This window comes from Sturnira hondurensis, unplaced genomic scaffold (assembly GCF_014824575.4).
Source record: "Sturnira hondurensis isolate 20B ecotype Veracruz unplaced genomic scaffold, ASM1482457v3 Scaffold0022566, whole genome shotgun sequence".
NCBI lineage: Eukaryota > Metazoa > Chordata > Mammalia > Chiroptera > Phyllostomidae > Sturnira > Sturnira hondurensis.
Genome location: NW_028095197.1, coordinates 11,894,919 through 11,910,174, shown reverse-complemented (window position 1 = coordinate 11,910,174; position 15,256 = coordinate 11,894,919).

Sequence of the window (15,256 nt, the reverse complement as noted above, 5' to 3'; positions counted from 1 at the left end):
TATGTGTAAAGTATTAAGAACAATGCCTCCCATTTACAAGGTACATCATATGCCTTAGCTATTGTTGTGACTATTACTATTATCGTCATCACCATTATTGTTACTACACTGTTCAGTACTGTCCAAGCCAGTTAGCTAACAGAGGCGTAGAAAGAAAAAAAGCAGGAGACAAATGTAGCTCCAAAATAAGTTGCTACCACAAGGGCTGAATTTGCTCTCAGCAATAAACAGGTGAAGTCCATTGCCATGCCCCCAGCAGCAACAAGTGCACACAAAGCTGGCAATTTCCCAGACAGAGAAAAAGACATTGACTCACAGGCAGCCAGACATGTGTTGATGTTGCACAATATCAACTTACTTATTTATTTATTCATTTATTCATTTATTTATTTTTATTTTCTACAATACCAACTTTTAAGAACCTAACTTGTGCCCAATCACTTCTACATGCTAAATTTATACTGTGACTATTTAATTGATCACTGATGCTCTTCTTTGGAATAAATTGGAAAAGAAATAGACATTCAGTACGTACCTACTATATCAGGGTATTATACCAGATACTTTAGAAGCAGTATTTCATAACATCTGCACAACACCCTTAGGAAATTGATATTGTTGTCCTCAATTTTCAGATGAGAAAACTGCAATTCACACAGTTAAAAAAGTTGCCCACAGCCACGCAGATTAGTTAGCGGCCAAGCTGAGTTCCCACCACAGGCCTGTGTGGTCTGTCTGGTCTGTCTGACTGCAAAGCCCAAGTTCTTTGCATTGCCCACATTTCCTCATGGACCCAGAATGTGTATTTAGACACATCTTCCTGAATTCTGCCAGAAAGAAAAGAGCAGTGAGTTTGGCAAAGTCACAGCAGTTTGGAGTCAGTTCTGCACTGTAGCATCGGCAGGGCAGGAAGTGGGACTGGATGACCTCTGACACCCCTAGGAGAAGGTGTCTTAATCGCCACACTATTGACGTTGGGGCCAGATAATCCTTTGGTGTAGTAAGGAGCCATCCTATGCATCACCTCCTCCAACTCCCACTACCCGCAGGTGCCAATGGTAACACCCCGACCCCAGTTGCCACAGTAAAAAGGTCTCCAGACATTGTCAAATGTTTGCCAGGGCACAAAATCACCCAAGCTACGAAACACTGCCCTAGGGCCAACTTTCTCCAAGTCTAAGAACTTCAATAGAAAAAAGGAATACAATCACTAGGTCAACATTGGTTTGAGGCCAATTAAAACTGGCCCTGTAGTGAAAATCAGGAGCTTTGGTTCTGCTCTCCTGACCTCTCGGTGGAACAGTGAGCTGATTGGCTCAAAGCTAAGTAGTTAATTCCAAATAGTGCTTGATCCACAAAGCATAACCATGTCTTATTTATTTTGCTAGCCAAATGAATGTTGGCTGAACAGAAACATTAATTAGAAAGGTTATGCTACTTAAGGTTCCAGATTCTTTATTCTTATGTTATTTTACAATAAGTATTATTATTCTCTTTATAAATGCTCAGAAAAATATCACCTATAATCTTAACAACCATATGTAATTGCATTTAGCTTTCTGAGGTTATCTCCTTTTCAGTCTGCTGGAAGCAGTGTTCACTGTGGTTAACAGCTCGGGTTTTAGAGCCAAGGTTTTACCCAATTAAATCCCAGTTCTGCCTAGCAGCCTCAAGCAACTTATCCAGGCTTTCTGTGCCTCAGCTTCCTCATCTATAAAACAGGGGCAGCAATAGTACCGCAGAGAGTTTTGTTAATGATTAAATAATACATGTAAAGCAATTTGAACAGTGCCTGACATACAATATTCACTCAGTGAATGTTAACTATTATTATTAGATGTATGTCAAACACAATCTTTAAAAATACATGTATCTCTTCAATCAAAAAAATGTTAATTACTTGGTAGCCTGGTTCTTTCACTGAATAACGTATCCTACACACCTCTGTGCCTCTAAATCTTTTCCTACAACATGGTTCTTAAGTACAGATGTACCTCATTTAACATGGTCTCATATCTGAATTCCAGATTTCAGGCATCATTAAGTGATGCAGCTGGGCGTGCTTGAATACCTCTCTCATTATTTCCTCAGCAAGAAGTAAACTTGTTGGGATAAAAGGTGTATCCACTTTTGACACATTTTAGGTCCCAGTTTTTATATCACCCACAGTTCTTTGCAATGTTATTGTTTTTATCTTACTATGATGAGGGCCTAGAAGACTGTTTCGGAGAAAAGTGGAGCGGTTAACTCAAGGTAGGGCAGTGTGTTCCTTAGCCACTCTGAACAGCACCACGATGTCCGAATGAAAGGTGTGGGTGATGTGAGTATCCAAGGAATGTGACTCGCTGGTAGACCTGAGCTGGCTACCATGCCAGCACCTCCAAGACCGGGCTGCTTGAGGCATCAGCACTCTGTGATATCACTGACTTCAGAAATGAGAAGCATCTTCTGGTCCTGAATGTCAGGGACCCTCCACCTCCAGCAGTGGTGCATTTGGGGAAGAGCCGCTGAGCTGCACTGACACTTTTCACAGGCATTCTCTCTTCATTTATTCCATTCATGGAGAATTCCTCTTGGCAAGGTGTCGTGGCCCTTGTGTCAGCAAAACCCTGTGTAACTTAGCAGTGTGTTCCTAAAATAGCAAAAGGGCTGAAATATCTCAGAGGCAGAAAAAGTGCCAGAAAAGAATGCCACTGGGAGGAACCTTGCTGGAGGGAGCTAATCACCCTGAATCACAGGTGGGGAAGCAACATAACATGGGTGTCCAACTCAAGAGCCCAGCACTTTATGCTTGTGTGTTATTAAAAGGATGAGGCCTTAAAAATGGACTGTTAATAAGAGCTTTAATAGAGAAAGAAGTTGAAAATCACGGATTCCCTGACTCACAGAGATCTTCAAGTTCATTTATTCCGACCTGACAGGCAGCTGTTGCTTGAATTCTATTTACAATTATCCTGTCAAATGATCTTCAGCCTCTGCTTGGACATCTGCAGTTGCAGAGAACTCATCACTTCCTGCAGGCCACTCTCTCTTTAGGGGACCTATTACACCTAGAAAGTTCATCCTGATTAGGATCCTGAAATCTATCAGCCTAAGTAAACAAGCAAGTACACAGATGTTTTTCAAACAAAATAAACAGATGTTTTTCCAGCATTGGTGGGTGATAGAGAGTGTTGGAAGCATTATCTTCACAAAGGACTCCAGAGCCTTTCATGGGAAGGGAACCAACTTTGATCAGAATAATATTTCGATAAACCATCTTGGGACAAAGATGAGGTCCCAAGGGCTTATAATACAAAGAGAGAACAAATCCAAACTACTGCGCCTTAGAAATTAATGGAACTTTGAGATTGGGTGAGCAGTGAAAGGCTGAATTTGGGATTGGAGAAGGAGAGAGGGAGCTGAGCAACACAGCCAGATGCCGGGTCCTGTGCAGGGAAGGCAGCCAGTCAGAAGTTCCCTGTGCCTCTTTGGGTTCCTCTTGGTTGGGACCCTCTGTGTTTCATGGATTCGTGTGCCCATCAGTAAATTAATAGATCAAAAAACTATGCTACATTTACACAATGAAGTACTATGCAGCAGAGAGAAAGAAAGAGCCCCTACCCTTTGTGACAGCATGGATGAAATTGGAGAGCATTATGCTAAGTGAAAGAAGCCAGGCAGCAAGGGACAAATACCATATGATCTCACATTTAACTGGAAGCTAATCAACAAAACAAACAAGCAAGCAAAATATAACCAGAGACATTGAAATTAAGAACAAACTGACAGTAACCAGAGGAGAGATGGGACAGGAGTAATGGGGGGGACAGGAGTAAGGGTTTTCAGGAACAAGTATAAAGAACACAAGGACAAAACCACGGAGGGGTGGAAACAAGGGATGGAGGTGGGGATGGCTGGGATGGGTGGGGAGTGGTGGAGGGTAAATGCAGACAACTGTAATTAAACAACAACAAAAAAATAACTTTTAAACAAATAAATAAATGTGTCTAGAGGCTGAAAAAAACAGTTCCTTGTGCCTGAAGTTCTTTTAAGAACAATATCCATTTTAAGTAGATTGCATTTCTACCACAAAAAAGATAGATTCATAGAATAGTTTTGGAAAGAAATATGGCAATGTATATCCAATTTGCATGATCTGATAATCCCAATTCTTGACATCTACCTGAAAAATTAAAGTAAATGTGGAAATTCAAAAAAGTCAAAACAGCCTAGATCCTAAAACAGAAATTGCTAATAATTTATGGTACAGCCTGTTGATGGAGTACCTTGCAACCATTAAATAAGATGTTAAAGCTAATATATCAAGAAAATATATGACAAAATGCTTCTTGAAGAAAATTAAGAAAAATTATAATTCAATACTCATCTATTAGCTAAACAAAATAAAATGACAAGAAAGTTCTATGCATAAAAATTATTTTGAAAGAAATACAACAAAAATGATCGTAAGACTCATCTTGCAGGGTAATATTCTCCTATCTATATTTTCCAGGTTTTGAAATTCTGCCTAACAAATTTCTTTAACACAGAATGGAGAAACCTTTACTAAATAATCCATAACCTTTATTAAATAATCCATATTTAATATCAAATGTTAAACTTCATTTAAAAAGTCCTTATTGCTGTGGTTCTCCAGCAACTAGACAAGGGAAGCAGCTGTGTGGTTACAGAGAAGTTGTCCGCTGTCCTTCCCTTCAGACCCCACTCTGACCTCAACCACTTCACCNAAAATGATCGTAAGACTCATCTTGCAGGGTAATATTCTCCTATCTATATTTTCCAGGTTTTGAAATTCTGCCTAACAAATTTCTTTAACACAGAATGGAGAAACCTTTACATAATCCATATTTAATATCAAATGTTAAACTTCATTTAAAAAGTCCTTATTGCTGTGGTTCTCCAGCAACTAGACAAGGGAAGCAGCTGTGTGGTTACAGAGAAGTTGTCCGCTGTCCTTCCCTTCAGACCCCACTCTGACCTCAACCACTTCACCTCACCACTCCGAGTGTCTCCTGTGGGGCAGGAAGGGAGATTCCTCCCTCCCCTCACACCGCCTGCTGGGGTACAAGGCACTGGCGAAGACAAAAACCCTCTGGTTTCCACATTCTTATAAAATTATAAAGGACTCTTACTGTTAGGTTTTAATTTAGGGGTAGTCAATTCATTTTTTCATCTTCCAACAAATTTTTCTTTTGCAAATAGCCATTGAATACAATCTAGGAAAATATATTTAATATGTCCCGTTTCTATATACCACATATTGAGATTCAGTGTATCTTGTAAAAACAAAACACACAACAGATCCTGAAGCCACTGCTACCATAATTCTTTGTTTGTGGTATGTGCGTGTATGTGAGTGTGGGTGTGTATTCATGTGTAGTAAGTGTAGTTTGAGTGTGTATATATAAACATATACCATGTGTGGTATGTGGAAGTGCATGTTTGTGTGAGTAGGTATACATTGAGGAGATACTGGGAGCCAGAGGTGAATTTAGAATTGTTATTGCCTTGCAAAAATAAAGAGCTTTGTTTCATTTTGCCTGACTATCCATGGTGAGTCTGGATATTAAAGCAGAAACTTTCAGGACCAAAGATTACAGATTCAAGTTCTGGGACTGTGAGCCAATCACATGCCAAAGAAGGTCATTTACTGGAACTTGATTGCAATACCTTAATCTTTAAGCAGAACTGAAAATAGGTCCATCTTGGGTTCCTCCCAAAAGTTAGGGGAGAAATCAGTAGAAGAACCACATATAAGGCAGCTTCCTCTCCTCCCTTTCCCCCAAAATAACAATAATTGGAAAAAATACACTGACTTTAGTTAGAAGCTGGAAGTTATATTCCTACTTTCACTAACTGTAAGGCCATCTCTTGGCACAATGTCACTTCTCCTCACCCTGACCTGCTACTTCCCCCAAATTCCTGGGGTGCACCTGGATATCCTCTTCCATGGCCAATCCCTCCCAACCCAACACCAACTCCTAGGACTGGACTGCTCAGTTCTTATAGCTGTATCCCCCCACCCCAAACCCAGCCAGTACCATTCAAGGAAGATCCAGTTCCCACCCTGGCCCATTGCCCACCGATGATCCAGGCCATGTCAGAGGCTAGACACTAGGGAACCAAAAAAAAACCATTTTCAAGTTATTTAACCTCTCTTGACCTCAGTTCCAAGGCCAATGGACCAAATGATCTCTAGTGTCCTTTCATGATCTAACATGCCATGATTCTATCACAACATGATAACAACAAACATAATCGTAATTACTCCTAACATTGTATAGTGAGCCCGTTCTCATTTCGCCTTTATTCACATCTTCCCCTTGACCCACACGATGGGTAGATAAACCAGGTGTTATCATCCTTGTACTGCAGATCCAATTTGGAGATCACACAATTTATTCTCCCAGGGCAGCACAAAGACCCACATCTCTGACTCTGACTTCTAGGTTCTTTCACCTGTGAAATGACTGGTATAGCAAAGTCTTAGTACTGTTTATTCAAAGAGGATACAAGGGATTTGTGCAATTATGGTAATCCAAAATTTCGAATGTAAATAATGTGACTTTTTCAATCTAGACAAATTCTTTGGAGTATAACAAAGTATTTCAATTCTTATGAAGCAAGCCAGAAGAAAAACTGGTACTTTCAAACACTCTAACCAAACTCAAGAGGACTAGAATTTAGCACATACCATAACAGTCTGTCCAAATACAGAGCACCATGGCCCTCATCCTTTCCATAATTGTACAATTGCTTGACACTCTCTTCCATTGCAGCTATGTGAGAATTGTCACAGACACATGGACTTACAACATAAACTTACTCTCTCACAGTTCTATAGGTCAGAAGTCTGACAGGGCTCTCACTGGGCTGAAGTGAGGTGTTAGGAGGGCTGGTTCCTTCCAGAATCTCTAGGAGAGAATGTGGTCCTTACTTTTTCTAGCTTCCAGAGACTGCCTGTGTTCCTTGGCTTCTGGCCCCCACCTGACTCTGCTTCTGGTCTCACTCCTCCTCTTCTCTGAGCACAACAGGAAAAGGTTCCTTTTAAGGACTCACGTGGTTAGATTAGACCCACCATGATGATCCAGGATAACCTCCCATCTCAAGGTCCTTAATCATATCTGCAAAGTCCCTTTTCCATGGTACATAACATATGTGTGCAGGTTCCAAGGAGTAGGATGTCAACATCTTTGTAGAGGGTCATTATTCTGCCTACCACAAAGATTATTTTTCAGTAGTTTTATTAAAAGGAATAACTAAAATGTATCAGTGTGCCTTCTATATGTCAAATACCAATGTAGGAACTTTATGCACATTTCCATACTCTTCACAAAAATACCGTGAGGCCGGTATCACTATCCCCATTTCACAGACAGGGAAACTGCCACTCATGGGCTAAGTAACTCGACAGGTCACCTGGCTAGTCAGAGGCCAAGCGGGCTTCTAAGCCACCATGAAACAACACGTGCAGCAGAAATAGCCACTTTTCAATGAAACCTGAAGACATAAAGCTGTCAAGTAGCTCAGCTCAGTGGAAGCCTCACAAACTTCTCTGCATGGGGGAACCCTCCCTATCCACAGAGCCCAGTTTGCAGTCTGAGATTCCTTTGCTGTACCATGCTCCATCCACAACAAAAAAAGAAATCTAGAGAGTAAAATAGCAAAAACTTCCTAAGAGAAAAACTTTTCTAAAATCTCTGCAGACTCCTGAGATTTTTGCTGACACAGGGCATATGGGACAAGTTTCCTGGGTGTCTGCTCCTATTTGGCATCGTCACACTCCACAGTCAGTTTCAAATTGTCAGCTTCTGGCCTGCTGAGTCTCTACACAGCCCCTCCTCACAGGCGGGCCAGGTCTGGTAGCCTCCGCTTTCTATTTAGAGCGTGTAAGGGTTCACAAGCTATTGAAAGTAAATGTTGTGAAGTAAATGCTTTTATACCTTTGGTTAATTTACATTGCTTTGAGAACTCTGAGAATGAAGATACATGGTTCAAAATGAAATCTTCCAGAATAATGATGCCATTATTTCAAAGCACCCAAAATATCAATTGCTACCCTGAACAAGATGCTGGGATAGAAATACCAGGACCAATAAATGAGAGAATAAAAGAACATTAAATTTCAAAACACTAACATTTATTGAGCACCATCTGATTGCCAGAAATTTTAAGGAACAAATCTCATTTAATCCATACAATAGTTATAAGTAACTCAATTTTACTGGTAAAGATACAGAGCCTTAGAGAGGTTAAATAACAGGCCTAAGGTCACTGAGCTGGACAGCAGTGTGGCTGGGGCTGTCTGGCCATGAAGAGAGTCCACTTTACCGCACAACCCACCAGAAAGAGGCCAGGTTCAGGGGTATATATAAGGCAAGAGTCAGCCCTGACTCATTGGAAGGCAGCCTGTCTTGGAAATAGTCTTTATTTGCTTAAGGCTGTAGGGGGGACAGGAAGCATTAAAGCTGAAGACAAAAGACTGGCACTTGCAGCTACTCCAGCCTTCGCAATCTCAACGCACCTAACAGGAGTGGTGATAATAACACCTTGTCATTACACAGTGCCCTTCTGGGGAGGCTGAGAGCTCTTTACAGATGCATTCACATTCGTCTTCCCAACAGCTCGAATGGAGGAGACCACACAGTCGCCTTCCTTTAACAGAGGAAGAAGCTAATGCATTTGCCCTGGGCCATTCAGGGACACAGAGGCTTAGAGAGAAGGTAGCCCTGGAACTTTTGTCCAGACGGCTTATCCATTGGCTACAGGAAAAACCAATTTATTACCCTGAGCTCAGAGACCCATGGGTGACATATTCATTCAGTCAGCTTTGTGTTGCTCTATAAAATTGCTGTTACAGTGGCCCATACTACTGAAAACACAATGGGAAGGACCTCTAACTAACTCCTCCACCCCTCCAGACAGCCTCTCCTGGGGGAGACAGGACCTGCCTTTGCTAATTGGTACATTTGCATTATCAAAAAAGAGTCTGTCTGGACCAAAGAAAGATTTGTCAATCTGATGGTCTACCCACAAAGGACCTCAGATCCCTGAGCCAGAAAGATCCTCAATCCTTTCCCAGGATGGAATTTGAAGTTAGAATTTCTGGATTGTCTGTGAAGAGCACCAACTGAAGAAAGTAAGACTCCAGGTGAAGAAGGCTAAGAGACAGAAAAGGAAAAGGAAAAGACCTAAGGAGAAGGAATCCTGAAATGGGACCTCTGCTGTTTGGGCTATTCCGAAGGTGAACCGCATGGGTGGTAGAATGTTGTTTAGAACAAGCTCTGTACATTCTTGGTGTTTGCAGTTGGTTGCTGGTGTGACTATGGTTTTTATGCGGGTTTTACTTGCATGTTCTCCAGGTATTTCAGGACTTACTATTAAGCACACACAGATTCAGAATGTGTCTCCTAATTATTTCACAATGCTACCTACACAAAATAAGAGCAGGTGGAACTCTGGTTGTCTTAAACAAAAGTATGCATCCTATTCCAATTACCAACATTAACAGAAGGGTTCTACTGCACTTACATAAAAGTCTTCACTATTAAAATGCTCGCCACCACCCAAGGTTTAGCACCTGAGACCAGCTACCTCAGCTGCAATCTGGAGCCAACCACTGACATATTTGCAACTCCTGGCGAAGTCGTTCAGTGGTATTGCCCCTCCCTGTGGCAGAGACTTAACCACTAGGAAAATTTCAAAAGCTAACACCTGACTTTTAGAAATGCTATCTCAAATATAAATGCAGTACAATTTTTTAAAATGTTGTTTTGTTTATTGTTCTTAGATTTGAAGCACAAGATTGGGGGCTTTTGGATTAATCAAATGGGTTTCACCTACCCCACCCTTTCTGAATTTTTGGTGAATAAAATCCAAAGAAAAATAGAAAAGAGGAAAATGGAGTCATCTGAATTAGGAGAAACCAGGAAAGAAGATTCAAAATACTTCTGCTACACAAACAACAGATGAACACAAAATAAAGGAAGGAAAAGAGCACAATCTGGCTGGGAAGAAGGGGACCAGAACCCAAAGAAAAAAGTCACAAATAGCCTCCCAACCCTGGCTCAGACCTGCAGGGATTAAAAGCAAGAGTTGGCCATCAAACAGTAACTGTGAGTCAAATACAGTCTCCTAGGCAATCACAATTGTAACTATAGATACATATATCATTAATAAAACATTAGAAAATGAAATATGTCAGGATATTTTTTAATTTAATCTTTATTGAATTTTTTCCACTACCAATTAGTCCCCTTATACTCCCCTCCTCCCAGCAATCACCACACTGTTGTCCATGTCCATGAGTCCTTTATCCTTTTTGCTCAATCCCTCCACCTCCTAACCTGCCCCCCTAATAGCTGTCATCTGATCTCCATCTATGAGTCTGTCTCTCTTTTGCTTGTTGGATCAGTTTGTTCATTAATAGATTCCACATACGAGTGAAATCACATGGTATTTGTCTTTCTCTGACTGGCTTATTCACTTAGCATAATGTTCTCCAGGTCCACCCATACTGTTGCAAAGGGTAAAATTTTCTTCTTTTTTTAAAGGTAAGTAGAATTCCATTGCGTGAATGTCCTATAGTTGTTTTATATACTCATCTATTGTTGGGCGCTTGGGCTGCTTCCATATCTTGGCGATTGTAAATAACGCTCCAATGAACATAGGGGTGCTTATGTTCTTCTGAATTAGTGTTTTGGGTTCCTTTGTATATATTCCCAAAAGTGGGATCACTGGGTTAAAAGGAAGATCCATTTTTTTATTTTTTAAATTATCTCCATACTGTTTTCCATAGTGGTTGCACCAGTCTGCATTCCCACCAGCAGTGCAAAGGGTTCCCCTTTCTTCCCATCCTCACCAGCACTTATGTTCATTGATTTATTAATAATAACCATTCTAACAGGTGTAAGATGATATCTCATTGTGGTTTTAATATGCATTTCTCTGATGATTAGAAAATAAGTTTTTCAGTGTCACACATCTGCCCAATTTTCCCAACACCATTGATTGAATAAACTGTCTTTAGCTCATTGTATGTGCTTGCTTCCTCTGTTGAATATTAATTGACTATAAAGGTGTGGGTTTATTTCTGGGCTCTCTATTCTGTTCCACTGATCTGTATGTCTGTTCTTATGCCAGTACCATGCTGTTTTAATCACTGTGGCCTTGTGGTATAGTTTGATTTTAGGTAGCATGATTCCTCCAACTTTGTTCTTCTTTCTCAGGATCACTGTTGCTATGTAGGGCCTTTTGTGTTTCCTTACAAATTTTTGAAATATTTGTTCTAGTTTTGTGAAATACATCATTGGAATCTTGATAGGAATTGCATTGAATCTATCTACACCTTTGGATAATATAGACATTTTAATGATATTAATTCATCCTATCCATAAACACAGTATAAGCTTCCACTTATTTGTATCTTCTTCAATTTCTTTCTTCGGTGCCTTATAATTTTCCAAGTACAGGTGTTTTACAATATTAATTAGGTTTATTCCTAGATATTTTATTCTTTTTGAGGCAATTGTGAATGGGATTGTTTTCTTAATTTCCCTTTGTGTTAGTTCATAGTTGGGAAAAAGAAATGCAACTGATTTCTGGATATTAGTTTTGTATCCTACTACTTTGCTAAATTCATTTACAAGTTCTTGGTGGAATATTTCTCAGTGGAATATTTTCTGTTCTCTATGTACAGTATAATATTAGCTGCAAACAAAGACAGTTTTACTTCTTCCTTTCCAATCTGGATGCGTTTATTTCTTCTTCTTGTCCAATTGCTGTGGGTGAGACTTCAAAGTACTATGTTGAATAAAAAAGTTGAAAGCAGACATCCCTGTCTTGTTCCTGATGTTAAGGAGAATGCTTGTAGTTTCTGCCCTTGAGTATGACTCTGGCAGCAAGTTTGTCATATAGGCCTCTAATATGTTTAGGTACATTTCCTCTATCCCCACTTTGCTGAGAATTTTTTATCACAAATAGGTGCTGGATTTAACAAAAGCTCTCTCTGCATCTATTGATATGAACATGTGGTTTTTATCCTTTATTCTGTTTATATGATGAATCACATTTATTGATTTGAAATGTACCAACGTTGCATTCCTGGGATAAATACCACTTGATCATGGTGTATGATCTTTTTGATGCACTGCTGTATTTTGTTTGCTAATATTTTGTTGAGGATTTTAGCATCTACCATATTTTTCAGACCATAAGACACACCTAGGTTTTAAAAGAAAATAGCAAAAAAAAATTGAAGCAAAGAATGTGATAAAATATTTAATAACATAAAAAACATAATATTTCACCAATGTAAATGTAAACATAACTCAACAACAGCATTAACAACCATTATTCCTCCCAAATTTGTTGGTGGGAGGAGTACGTCTTATAGTCAGAAAAATACAGTATGTTCATCAAGGATATTGGCCTATAATTTTCTTTCTTTGTTGTGTCTTTATCAGGTTTGGGAATCAGGCTAATGCTGGCCTCATAAAATAAGTTTGGGAGCTTTCCCTCCTCTTGGATTTTATGAAATAGTTTGAGGACAGGTGTTAGCTCTTCTCGAAATGTTTGGTTAAATTCACCTGTGACACCATCTGGTCCAGGGCTTTGCTTTGTTGGGAATTTTTGGCTACTGCTTCAATTTCATTAGGAATGATATTTCTATTCAGATTAAAGAATCATGAAAAAGTAGGATTTATTCCAGAAATGCATGCAATTATGGGCCAATCGTAGGAAATCTGTAATTCATCATATTACTAGGTCAAAGGAGAAAAACCACCTAATTTCCTCAACTGATGTATTTTTAAAAGCAACTGATAAACTTTTAAATCTATGACCTAGAAATAGAAGAATATTCCTCAATGTGAAATACAATCTCTACAGTCAAATTAGCTGGCAACATAATACTTAAATATTTTAAAACACTATGGACATTTTTATTAACATAAAGGATGACACCAGCCTGCAAACCAAAGGCTCACTGGTTTGATTCCCAGTCAGGGCAGATGCCTGGGCTGCAGGCAATATCCTCAGTAGGGGGCGCGTGAGAGGCAATCACACACTGATGTTTCTCTCCCTCTCTTTCTTCCTCCCTTCCCCTCTGTCTAAAAATAAATAAAATCATTTCAAAAAAAGAATGAAACAAATATGACCACCATCACAACTAATATTTTAACATCCTTCTGGTAATTCTAGACAATGAAATAAGACCTCTTAATTAAAAAGAAGTATTATATCAGGTAAGAGAAGGAGCTTCTATTCTTACATCTACATAATAAAATATCTGAAAAAAACCAAGACAGTCACTTAATGTAAATATTGGAAATAAATGAGAAATTTCATATATGCCACTTATACCCATTTTCTCCCCAGCCCAACTCACTCACATTGAGAAAACCCAAAGGAAAATGAAGGCAAAAGAACACTAGACGTAAACATTTCAGGAAACATAAAGACACCAAAAGAGCAGCCAGTTCTCTATCTTACAACTCCCCAAACTACAATGGTAGGGCTGAGAAAAGGCCAGAAACATTTCAAAGATCAGTACAGAGGGTTTCACACAAATACGAACAAGCAGCATTTCCTTTCCTTTTTTGTCGAAATATATCCTACATTTTTATAACAGACGGAGTCTTTACCATAGTGCTCCACACCCATGCACCAACCTGCTTATAAGAGCACACATGTCTCACTTGAGGTTTTAGAATCCAGACCCCCAGCCCAAATCAGGTAATCTCATCACCGGACCTTCACAGATTTCTACGTCATCTCCTCTAATCTCTTTAGCGACGATTGTCTTTCTCTCTTCCTAAAACTCTGGGTTTATTCCTTCATTTACTTTTCAAATCCGGATCCCTCATCGACGATTTCACCTCCTAACAAGGAAAACTTTATTACTTTTACTTGGGAATTGAAATATTCCTACCCACTCAGGGTCTGTTCGATGCATTTATTCATTCATACATTCATTGAATAAACGTCTATTGGTGCCAACTATGGCCTAGGCACTGTTGCTGGTTGCTGGTGGCATAATAATGACCAAGCCGAATGTAGTAGGGGCACTCACAGAGTTTATATCCTAGTGGGAGACTCAAACCCTGCTACACTGCTGGCGGCAATCACAGCGGAGTCAGCTAATGTGTGCTAAGGGAAGCACAAGATACTATTAGAACAGAAAGTAGGGTCCTCCAACTCAGGTTGAAGAGGGAGGTACAGAAAGAGCTGAAGGATGAGTAAGAGTTGAAAGACAAAGTATGGGGTGTAATTGGGGAGAGGAAAGAGCATGGCTCATTTCCCTCATTTCTAGCAGAAAAGACAGCCACCCACCTTCACTTAACATTCTCAGACCCAAAAGGCAAGCTTCTAAGAGTTGGAACAGTTTTAGCTGGTACAGATAGAATGTTACATGCAGTGTTTTATAGCTCCTAGGAGATCTCTGACAGCACTCTAAATAATCCTTTTGGAAGTAACAGGAGTTTTAAGTAAATAAGATGAATGCTGGGCAGAGCGTTTTTAAGAGCTTCTTTGTCCTCTGGAGTGAAACCCCTTTCAAGGACTGCTCCAGCCATCCTAGTTGTTAGATAACAACCCCCACCCACGGTTACCAAGCATGGGAAAGGCATGAGAAGAAAAAACTGTTCTGGTCTTCAGTAAATGTTTGAACTCTGCTGAGTCTGACAGCGAAGCCCCAAGGACAAAGATGAATTTTATGACAGGCTTTTCTCATCAAAGCTCGTAACTAAGTCTTCTTCAGCTCAAACCAGGGTCTGCTACCATGGTCAGCATTTAAAGTATGTGGTATAGAAAAGAGAGGCTTCATAGATTTGGAAGAATCTTACTGTCTATTGTCCAGAACAATCTGAATATGATGAAGAAAAAATTGCTGCTCGTCTCCTAAGAACCAGAAAGGCTGTCCAACTCTAGCTGCTCCTCAGCTACAACAAACACCATGTGATTAATGTGTTACTACCTGCCCCTTCCAACACAGTTTAAATTTTAAATAGGAAAGACACCTTTACTGCTATGACACCTTCCAAAGTGACTACTATGACACCTTCCTAAACTTAAAAATTTACAGGTATTCTGTTACATCCTGAAAGTGAACAAACTCTACCATTCACTCATATAAGTTGTAGGAAATTTGTTTTTAGGCTGTTTTTCATTAAACACAACATATTCATTGCTTAAAATGTGACATAATTGTTGATGCTTAGGAATAAGCGATTTTTAAAAATTAGATAAGAAAAAC